Source organism: Lagenorhynchus albirostris, chromosome 18, assembly GCF_949774975.1.
Source record: "Lagenorhynchus albirostris chromosome 18, mLagAlb1.1, whole genome shotgun sequence".
NCBI classification, from domain to species: domain Eukaryota; kingdom Metazoa; phylum Chordata; class Mammalia; order Artiodactyla; family Delphinidae; genus Lagenorhynchus; species Lagenorhynchus albirostris.
This window is the reverse complement of record NC_083112.1, coordinates 1,373,629-1,383,361: the sequence shown is the minus strand read 5'-3', so window position 1 is coordinate 1,383,361 and position 9,733 is coordinate 1,373,629.

Below are 9,733 nucleotides of genomic sequence, written 5' to 3'. Positions count from 1 at the left end.
TTTTTAGTAGGACTCTTATTTCAAGGTCCTGCACACTCTCCCAGGTCATCTATGGAAACTCATGGGCCTTAGGACCACCTGTATCAGGACCCTGGGGCTCTTGATTAAAATGCAGATTCTTGAGTTCCCACCTCAGCCTTGCTGAATAAGAATGTCTGGGTTTGGGGCCCAGGAATCTTCATTTTAAATAAGCCCATCTAGAAATTCTTATGAGCATTAAAGTCTGAGTGACCCTGGCCTTTGCCCACATTAATGTGAGCATTCCTTCTTGGGGTGTTGTTTTCCAGAATGGTTGAGGAGGTATAGCCCTCGCATTCTTCATGAAAGGGGCTTTGTGTTCCTCAGTGACGCCTAGATTGTAGGGTCTCTGCTTAACAGGAGGTTGTGTGGAGATGAGATGCCTTGGTAGCGGGGGAGACGAGCCGGCTGCATTACCTACTCAACCACTTTCACCCCTCGGAGCCTGGATTTTCTCGCTGCAAAATGGTGGTGAAAATAATTATCTCATGGGATTGCCCCAAGGATTGCATGAGATAATGTTTGGGAAAGTCTCTGCAAACCGAAATCTGCTCTACAATATTATTCTTGTTATCCACAGCTCAACACTTTTCCCTCTCAGCCATGGGGGGTCCTGGTTAACCGTTGCTCCTACACATGTGATGCCCTTATACAGTAGCCACTAGCCACATGTGACTTGAACATTTAAAATGTGGATAGTCTGGGGGATTCCCTGGCACTCCAGTAGTTAGGACTCCACGCTTCCACTGCAGGGAGCCTGGGTTCGATACCTGGTCGGGGAACTAAGATCCCACATGCCGTGCAGTGTGGCCAAAAGAAAAAAAAAGTGACTAGTCTGAATATTGTTAGGGTTTTTTTTAATATTTATTGAAATAGAGTTGATTTACAAAGTTGCATTAGTTTCAGGTATACAGCAAAGTGATTCAGTTACACCTATATATATATATATATATGTTCTTTTTTAGATTATTTTCCATTTTAGGTTATTACAAGATATTGAATATCGTTCCCTGTATTATATAGTAGATCCTTGTTGGTTATCTGTTTTATATATAGTAGTGTGTATCTGTTAATCCCAAACTCATAATTTATCCCTCCCCCCCTTTCCCCTTTGGTAACCATAAGTTTGTTTTCTATGTCTGTGAGTCTGTTTCTGTTTCATAAATAAGTTCATTTGTATCATTTTTTTAGATTCCGCATATAAGTGATATCATATGATACTTGTCTTTCTCTGTCTGACTTCACATAGTATGATAATCTTTAGGTTCATCTGTTGCTGCAAATGGCATTATTTCATTCTTTTTTATGGCTGAGTAGTATTCCATTATATATATGTACCACATCTTCTTTATCCATTCATCTGTCAATGGACGTTTAGGTTGCTTCCATGTCTTGGCTATTGGACATAGTGCTGCTATGAACATTGGGCTACATGTATCTTTTTTTTTTAATTTATTTTTGGCTATGTTGGGTCTTCGCTGCTGCCCACGGGCTTTCTCTAGTTGCAGCGAGCAGGGGCCACTCCTCGTTGCAGTGCGCAGGCATCTCACTGCGATGGCCTCTCTTGTTGTGGAGCACGGGCTCCAGGCGAGCGGGCTTCAGTAGTTGTGGTGCACGGGCTTCAGTAGCTGTGGCTCGTGGGCTCTAGAGCGCAGGCTCAGTAGTTGTGGCACGCGGGCTTAGTTGCTCCATGGCATGTGGGATCTTCCGGGACCAGGGCTCAAACCCATGTCCCCTGCATTGGCAGGCGGATTCTTAAACTCTGCGCCACCAGGAAAGCCCTGTCTTTTCGAATTATAGTTTTCTCCAGATATATGCCCAGGATTGGGATTGCTGGATCATATGGAAGTTCTATTTTTAGTTTTTTAAGGAACCTTCATACTGTTCTCCATAGTGGCTGCACCAACTTACATCTACACCAACAGTGTAGAAGGGTCCCCTTTTCACCACACCCTCTCCAGCATCTGTTATTTGTAGATTTTTTTTTTTTTTTTTTTTTGGCGGTACGCGGGCCTCTCACTGTTGTGGCCTCTCCCGTTGGGGAGCACAGGCTCTGGATGCGCAGGCCCAGCGGCCATGGCTCACGGGCCCAGCCACTCCGCGGCATGTGGGATCCTCCCGGACCGGGGCACGAACCCGCATCCCCTGCATCGGCAGGCGGACTCTCAACCACTGCGCCACCAGGGAAGCCCTATTTGTAGATTTTTTGATGATGGCCATTCTGACTGGTGTGAGGTGATACATCATTGTGGTTTTGATTTGCATTTCTCTAGTAATTAGCAGTGTTGAGCATTTTTTCGCGTGCCTGTTGGCCATCTGTATGTCTTCTTTGGAGAAATGTCTATTTAGATCTTTTGTCCATTTTTTGATTGGATTGTTTGTTTTTTGGGTTATTGAGATGTATGAGCTGTTTGTATATTTTGGCAATTAATCCCTTGTTGGCTGCATCATTCGCAAATATTGCTCCCATTCCATATGTTGTCTTTTTGTTTGGTTTATGGTTTCCTTTGGTCTGAATGTTATAATAGATATACTGTAAGTTAAAATACACACCAGACTTTGAAGACTCAATGCATAAAAATCAGAAAGTAAATATCTCAATAAATTTTTAATATTGACTACATGTTGAAATAGCATTTGGAGTTAAGAAAAATATATAATTAAAATCTATTTCACTTTTTTTCATTTTTCCTAATATGTGATTTGCACTATATTTTTGTGGGTCATGCTTTTCTAGAGACCTTTTCAATAAAATACGTGAAGTAAAATGCACAAGTAAAAAAGAAGAATGTCAATAAGTAAGAAAACAACCAACCCAATTTTAAAAATGGGCCGAAGACCTTAACAGACATCTCAGCAAAGAAGACATACAGATGGCAAAGAAGCCTATGAAGAGATGGTCCACATCACGTCATCAGGGAAATGCAAATTAAAACAATGAGATACCACTCCACCCCTACGAGAAGGGCCAAAATTCAGAACACCGACCACACCCAATGCCGGCGAGGATGTGGGGCAGCAAGCGCTCTGGTCGCTGGTGGCGGGAACGCAGGGTGGTGCAGCCCCTTGGGAAGACCGTTTGTGCACCCCTCCTCGAAGCTGCCGGCCCGGCCGGGCTCCCGAGTGGCAGTCAAAGCACCACAGTCAGGAACCTGCACACGACAGGCCTGACTGGCCGGAAGCTGGACTGACCAGGGGCACCTCCGTTTTCTGGTGGATCTGTCTCATCAGATAACGTAACGAAGATGTTTCAGAGTATTTGAAAATGGGTTGGAATAACCTTGAACTACTAACGCAGCATGCTCTGTACAGTGATTATAGTCGTCCCTCTGGAGTCACCAAGCTGTTGAGTTGTAAACGTGAGGGAAAGAGTTCCACGTGGGTGTGTGACAAGTCAGCATTTGTATTTTACACAATTAAATGGAAAAAATAAATTTTTAAAAAGTCTTTAAAGGAGAAGAATGTTGGCCTGAAGGAGTAATTGGCCTAAGAGTAGGGTAATGTTATAATTTCACATTCTCAGCCCTGCCGGCCACCCATGGAATCACAGAGCACTCTGTCCTAAGCGTTATCAGGAGGCCGAGGGAGGGGACAGAGACCCAGGCTTCATGAAGTCATTTTAAGGAAGTGATAGCTACAGAGTAGAAAACATGACTGAGGCCCAGGGAAGGTGAGGTGCCGGTCGCTGCTAAGGCCAGAGTCCAGTGCACAGCATTCTCTCGAGGGCGGCTGTTAGGAGACTTTTTTATTATTAATTAATTAATTAATTTTTGGCTGCGTTGGGTCTTCGTTGCCGTGTGTGGGCTTTCTCTAGTTGTGGCGAGCGGGGGCTATTCTTCGTTGCGGTACACGGGCTTCTCATTGCGGTGGCTTCTCGTTACGGAGCATGGGCTCTAGGCACGTGGGCTTCAGTAGTTGTGGCACGTGGGCTCAGTAGTTGTGGCTCGCGGGCTCTAGAGTGCAGCCTCAGTAGCTGTGGCACACAGGCTTAGTTGCTCCGCGGCATGTGGGAGCTTCCTGGACCAGGGCTCGAACCCGTGTCCCCTACATTGGCAGGCGGATTCTCAACCACTGCGCCACCAGGGAAGCCCCGTAATTCACCTTAAAATACTCCAGTGCAGCCGGTGTGATATCACGTGTGTGCCAATCAGCTTCACATCTAATTCTGAGAATGTGCTGCCAACCGCCTGCTACCAGCACTAAAACACAGCTCAGCCATCACCGGCGTGAGCCACCCACAAGGCAGCTCAGTCTCCGTTCTGTGTGCTCGGGGAGACGGCTGCACAGCACCTAGGGCCTTCCAGAAAAGGCGACTCTCAGGTAGATCAGTGCACAAATGGACTTATCCACCAAACAGAAACAGAATCACAGACACAGAGAACAGACCTGTGGTCGCCAAGGGGGAGGGCGTTGGGGGAGGGACGGACTGGAAAGTTGGAGTCAGCAGATGCAAACTAGTATATAAAGGATGGATAAACAACAAAGTCCCACTGTACAGCACAGGGAACTATATTCAATATCCTGTGATAAACCATCATGGAAAAGAATATAAAAAAGAACGTATATAGAGACTTTCCTGGAGGTCCAGTGGTTATGACACCGCGCTTCCACTGCAGGGGGCACAGGTTTGATTTCCAGTCAGGGAGCTAAGATCCTATATGCTGCACGGTGCAGCCAAAAGCACAACCGAAAAAAACAAACAAAAAGAATGTATATATGTATAACTGAGTCACTTTGCTGTACAGCAGAAATTAACATTGTAAATCAAATTATACTTCAATAAAATTTTAAAAAATAAAACAAAAAACAGATCGGTGGCCACCCGGGTCTCGAAGCTACTACGAAGGGGCTTAACGAACGTTTTATATCATAGGAAAAGTTCTATATCTTGACTGTGGTGCCCAGCTTAGATATTTGTCTAAACTCATAGAGGGGAGTTCCCTGGTGGCCTAGAGGCTAGGACTTGGTGCCTCCACTGCCGAGGGCCGGGGTTCAATCCCTGGTCGGGGAACTGAGATCCCACAAGCTGCACGGCCAAAAAATTAAAACAAACAAACTCATAGAACCCTATACTGAAAAGGGAGGTTTTTGCTATATGTAAATTATATTTCAGTAAACTTAAAAAGACTGCACAGTCCACATTTCACTGTAAATTTTACTTCAAAAAATCCATTTTGGAATACTGGCGTCTAGTTGATGTCCTGTTGGCACGTTTAGGGGTGCTGGGCTGAGGCCTGCCACCTGCCCCGAAATGTAGCAGAAGTGAGAGGGAGGGCGGGAAGGTCAGATACAGATGTGCACAGACGTGCAACAAAGTAAACGTGGCAAAACTTTCAGGTAGCACCAAGGTCTGTGGTTCCGAGTGCCGTGCCAGACTGGCAGCAGAGCCTCGCCTAGAAGCTTGTTAGAAGCTTGTTAGAAGTGCGTGTTTTCAGCCCAGAGCCGCTGCTGAATCAGAGCTGGAGGGAGGCCCCACCCCGTGGGTTTTCACAAACCTCGGAGGTGATTCCGACGCAGGCTGCAGTCTGAGAACCGTCGATTAGAGGCTGGTGTGTTGGTGTTCGTCGTACAGTTCTTCCGAGTTTTCTGCACGTTTTGAAAATCTTCATAACGAAGTGTTGGGGCAGAGACTGTGTAGCCTGGAAGCTGGCCCCCGGCACTGACTCAGGAAGGGACACCCTCAGGGCGGGGCTGTCGCCAGCCCTCCGCCGACTCCATCAACAGCCTGGGCTTCTCTCATCAGCGTCCTGGCTGTCCAAAACGGGGTTTTGTGGGTAGAAGTGGTGTCTTGTTACTTAGCACGATAAATGCCAAAAATGGGCTCGCGTTGGTGAAATTAAAGGTATTTAAGTAGGGATCGGTCAGACGGCCAGAGCAGGCATGGGAGTGTGGAGGCCCGTGGCCTGTGCCCCTCAGGCTGGGCCTGGGGTGGGACCTCATGGGGGCTCAGCCTTTGCAGCTCAGGAATGTTGCATCCGCGGGTGTCGGGCAGGCAGAGGACTGAGAGCGGGCACTTCTTTGAGCCTCCAGAACAGGTTGTAGGAGCCATTCTGTGCCTGTTTTCTAACCAGTGTCTCGTAAATGCCTGTTTGTATCTGAATCCAGTCTGAGACTCACTTTCATTTTGACCCAGGGGTGAGATGTGGGTGGGCCTCACTCCAACCACTTCAAAATTCTGTGTCCGGGGCTCCCCTGGGGGCGCAGAGTTTGAGAACCCGCCTGCCAGTGCAGGGGACACGGGGTCGAGCCCTGGCCCGGGAAGATCCCACACGCCGCGGAGCAACCAAGCCCGTGTGCCACAACTACTGAGCCTGCGCTCTAGAGCCCGCGAGCCACAGCTACTGAAGCCCGCGCGCCGCAATAAGAGAAGCCACTGCAATGAGAAGCCCGCGCACCGCAACAAACAGCAGCCCCCGGTCGCCACAACTAGAGAAAGCCCGCTCGCAGCAACGAAGACCCAACGCAACTAAAAAAAAAAAATTTTCTGGCAGCTGTCACCCCCCAAAGGAACAGAGGGGCTGTGTGTGACCACATGAACTCAGACCAGGTGTACCAGCAGGGGACCGATCACTTGATAGCTGGATGGTTCAGGAAACGTCATGTGGTTGCCTGACCACAAGTTCAGCCATTTGCCGTCAGTACTTCAGGAATTCCTTCTTAATTAGTCATTGCAGGCATCTATGGCTTCTAGACTTTCTTTGATTCCTGGTTAGCCTTCACTACAGCCTTCTTTTGTTAGCAGGACTTGTCCTTTTTTTCCAAATTTTGCAAAATAGTTACTGATTACTCCAGAAAGCTCATTCCACATGGAAGGAAATCTAATGACGTGAGATGTATCGTGATCACCCCTAACATTTCATTCTGCATTGAGCCTCTTTCCAGGCTGGCCCTTCGTGCGGGGGATACTAGTCCAGGGCTCCTCACCTGAGGGTCACAGATCCCAAAAGTCTGTGGATGGAACTCAAGAGACTTGTGAACTTGGACGGGGAAAAGTTACATCTTTATCTTCTCCAACTTCGAACTGAAACTTAGCATTTCCTTCCAATTACAAATGTGGGCAGCACGATACAGGCAGGCCAGTGGAACCTGTGCCTTTGTCTCCAGTAGAAATCAGAGAGATTTTCACATCACATGACAATTTTGTAGTTATTCTTGAAAGACCATTTATGGTCATCACTGCTTTAAAACTAGGGAAGTTGTTAGATCTGCCAACAGATCTTAATGCATGAATGAAGAAACACATATATTACTATATCACCAGATTTCTAAAATATTTGATCACTGTATTTCAATAAAACAGGTTTCCTTTGGAATCATATGTATTTTATTTTACACCTTAGAAAATATTCTGAGAAGGAGTCCACTGGCTTCCCCAGACTGTTAAAGAAGTTCCTGGCTCTAAAAAGATGAAAAAAATCCTGCTTAGCCAGATTGAGAGATGTTATTTATTTCTGAAATTTATTTCTGAAACATGTGAGGGTTGGAAACCCACCCCCACCATGGCTCTCAGGGCACTGCCAGCCCGACTTCAACAATTGCTCGGAATTCAAAGGAGCTGAAGGGAGGGGAGGTGGCCAAGGGCAGGGCAGTGGAAACAACACTTGCTTAGGGACCAGCCCTCCCATCTGGGCCTGGGGATTTGCTGGTATTTCATCATCACGGTGACAGCCTTTGCTCTTAAAGATAATGATCTTCAGATTCCTCAGTTTTGGTGTAAGCCTCAGTATTTTCAGTGGCTCCAAAACAAAAGTAGATTTACTGCAAATGTACTGCATAGTTTTCAGTGAAGCTCAACCTTGGCCCGTTGTACAGAAACGCATGAAACGGCCCCTGCTTTGCTGGCTATAAAACCCAACTGGAAGCTGTTCCAAGCTCAGGAGGAAGATGCTTGTTTAATAAGGAGGAACAGGAGGGGAGAGCCCTGTCAACTCTCTTAGAGACGCTGAGAAGACGGGCACTGGCCGCCGGCACGCTCTGGTCATAGTACACAGGGAGCCAGATCTGGATTGGAAACCTGGCTTAGCCACTTACTAACTAGATTTGGGGCGAATTAAAGTCTTTGAGCCTCCTTTTCGTCTCTGTGAAATGCAGTTTATCAGTGGATATTTTAACTTTCACTGATTTCCACTCAACTATACCACTTCCACCAAAACATGACTGTGAAGCCAAGCATAAATGGCCGAGCCCGTTTTGAAACCAGTATTCCGCTTGTTAATGCCTTTTGTCCTATCACGTGCCACGTGTTTAAGAATAAATTGTCTTCAAACCAAATGTCAGTCAACGGTGCAACGTCACACAGACCAATTTTTTCTCTTTTACATGGAAATAACAGTTCAATAGTAACAGATACTTTTTTTTAGAATACAATAAAAAATATTTAATTCTTCCTTCTAGATCACAGGGGTGAAATGATAGGTCTCTGAGCCTAATTCTCGGGAACTATCTTAAAATCATTTTTCCAAGCCCCCAGGCCTCTCACCAGAGCGGGCCCCATAGCACCTCGTTTGTGTTTTCCACAGCTGCCCTCATTTGAACTTCAGATTCCAGCTGTGATACCCCGTGAGCATTCAGCCCTTGCTCTGTTAGTCTCCTGTCCTGATGCTGCTCTGTAAATAGCGCCCCGTTATGATTCCTCTTCCACGTGGGTGGCGGGGTGTCCCTCCATCAGTCCTTTGTGTTCATTCTCTTCGAGCCCTTGGCACAAGAGTGCTCAGAGGACACTACCGGCTGCCACGCAGTCCTGTCCCACCTGTCCCACCTGTCCCACCTGTCCCGCTCAACAGCGCACCCACGGAAACGGAGTGTTACACGACTGTGCGATCCTGGGCCTTTTAAACAATACAGTAACCTGCGTCACCCAGACCTGTGCTCAGCGCTTAGCATTGGAATCACAAAGGCAACTTCAAATATGAAACCTGTTCTCGGCTGAGCAGAAAAGTACTTGTTTCTCACACAGATGAACCCCATGCGTCAGTGTTTTGCCAGTTGTGCTCTTTGCAGTGCTTACGTGTGACGACCTCACTGCACAGTAACGCCCAGCACTGCCAGGGAATTCTCAGGGCTGAGAGCCCCTCGGACTGCTCTCTGGGTTCAGGTGGCCCACGTGGCACTTTAGACCATGCCCGTTAGGAGAGCTGTTTCCTGGAAGCGAAAGGGCAGCTTCCTCCACGCAGTCCTCACGGTGGGGGTATTGCTCCTCTTGGGGAAGAAACTGAAGTCAGTTGACCATCTCTCTTCACCCGTAGTCTCAGGTTCCTGACATTCTGAGAGGTTTTCAGTGACACATTCCGATGGGTGTGTGACCTGCCCACACGGGGTGTGGCCTCGGAGTCCCCCTCTGAACCAGCCTGACCTCCGTTTCCAGCTGAGATGGAGGCCATTTTGTGTGTGTGCACGCGTGTGTGTGTGTGTGTTTGACAAACGATAGGGCTCGACTTTGATCAATTCAGCTAATTATGCAATGAGTGTAAAAACACTCAAAACAGGTGGAGTGGTGACATAATACTATCGGATGTCAACAAGTTCAAAGTCATCTGCATGTTCCCCGTCTAACCTGTAAACCCTACGTTTCTTCTCTTTGCATAATAGCATTAAAAGAAAACTAGGACTATCCCTGAACCAGAACCCTGAATTTCAGAGACCGACCATAACATGTCGCTCTGCTCTCACCAAACAAAATACTTGTCAGGCCTTAAAATGGCTGAGAATTAATTCC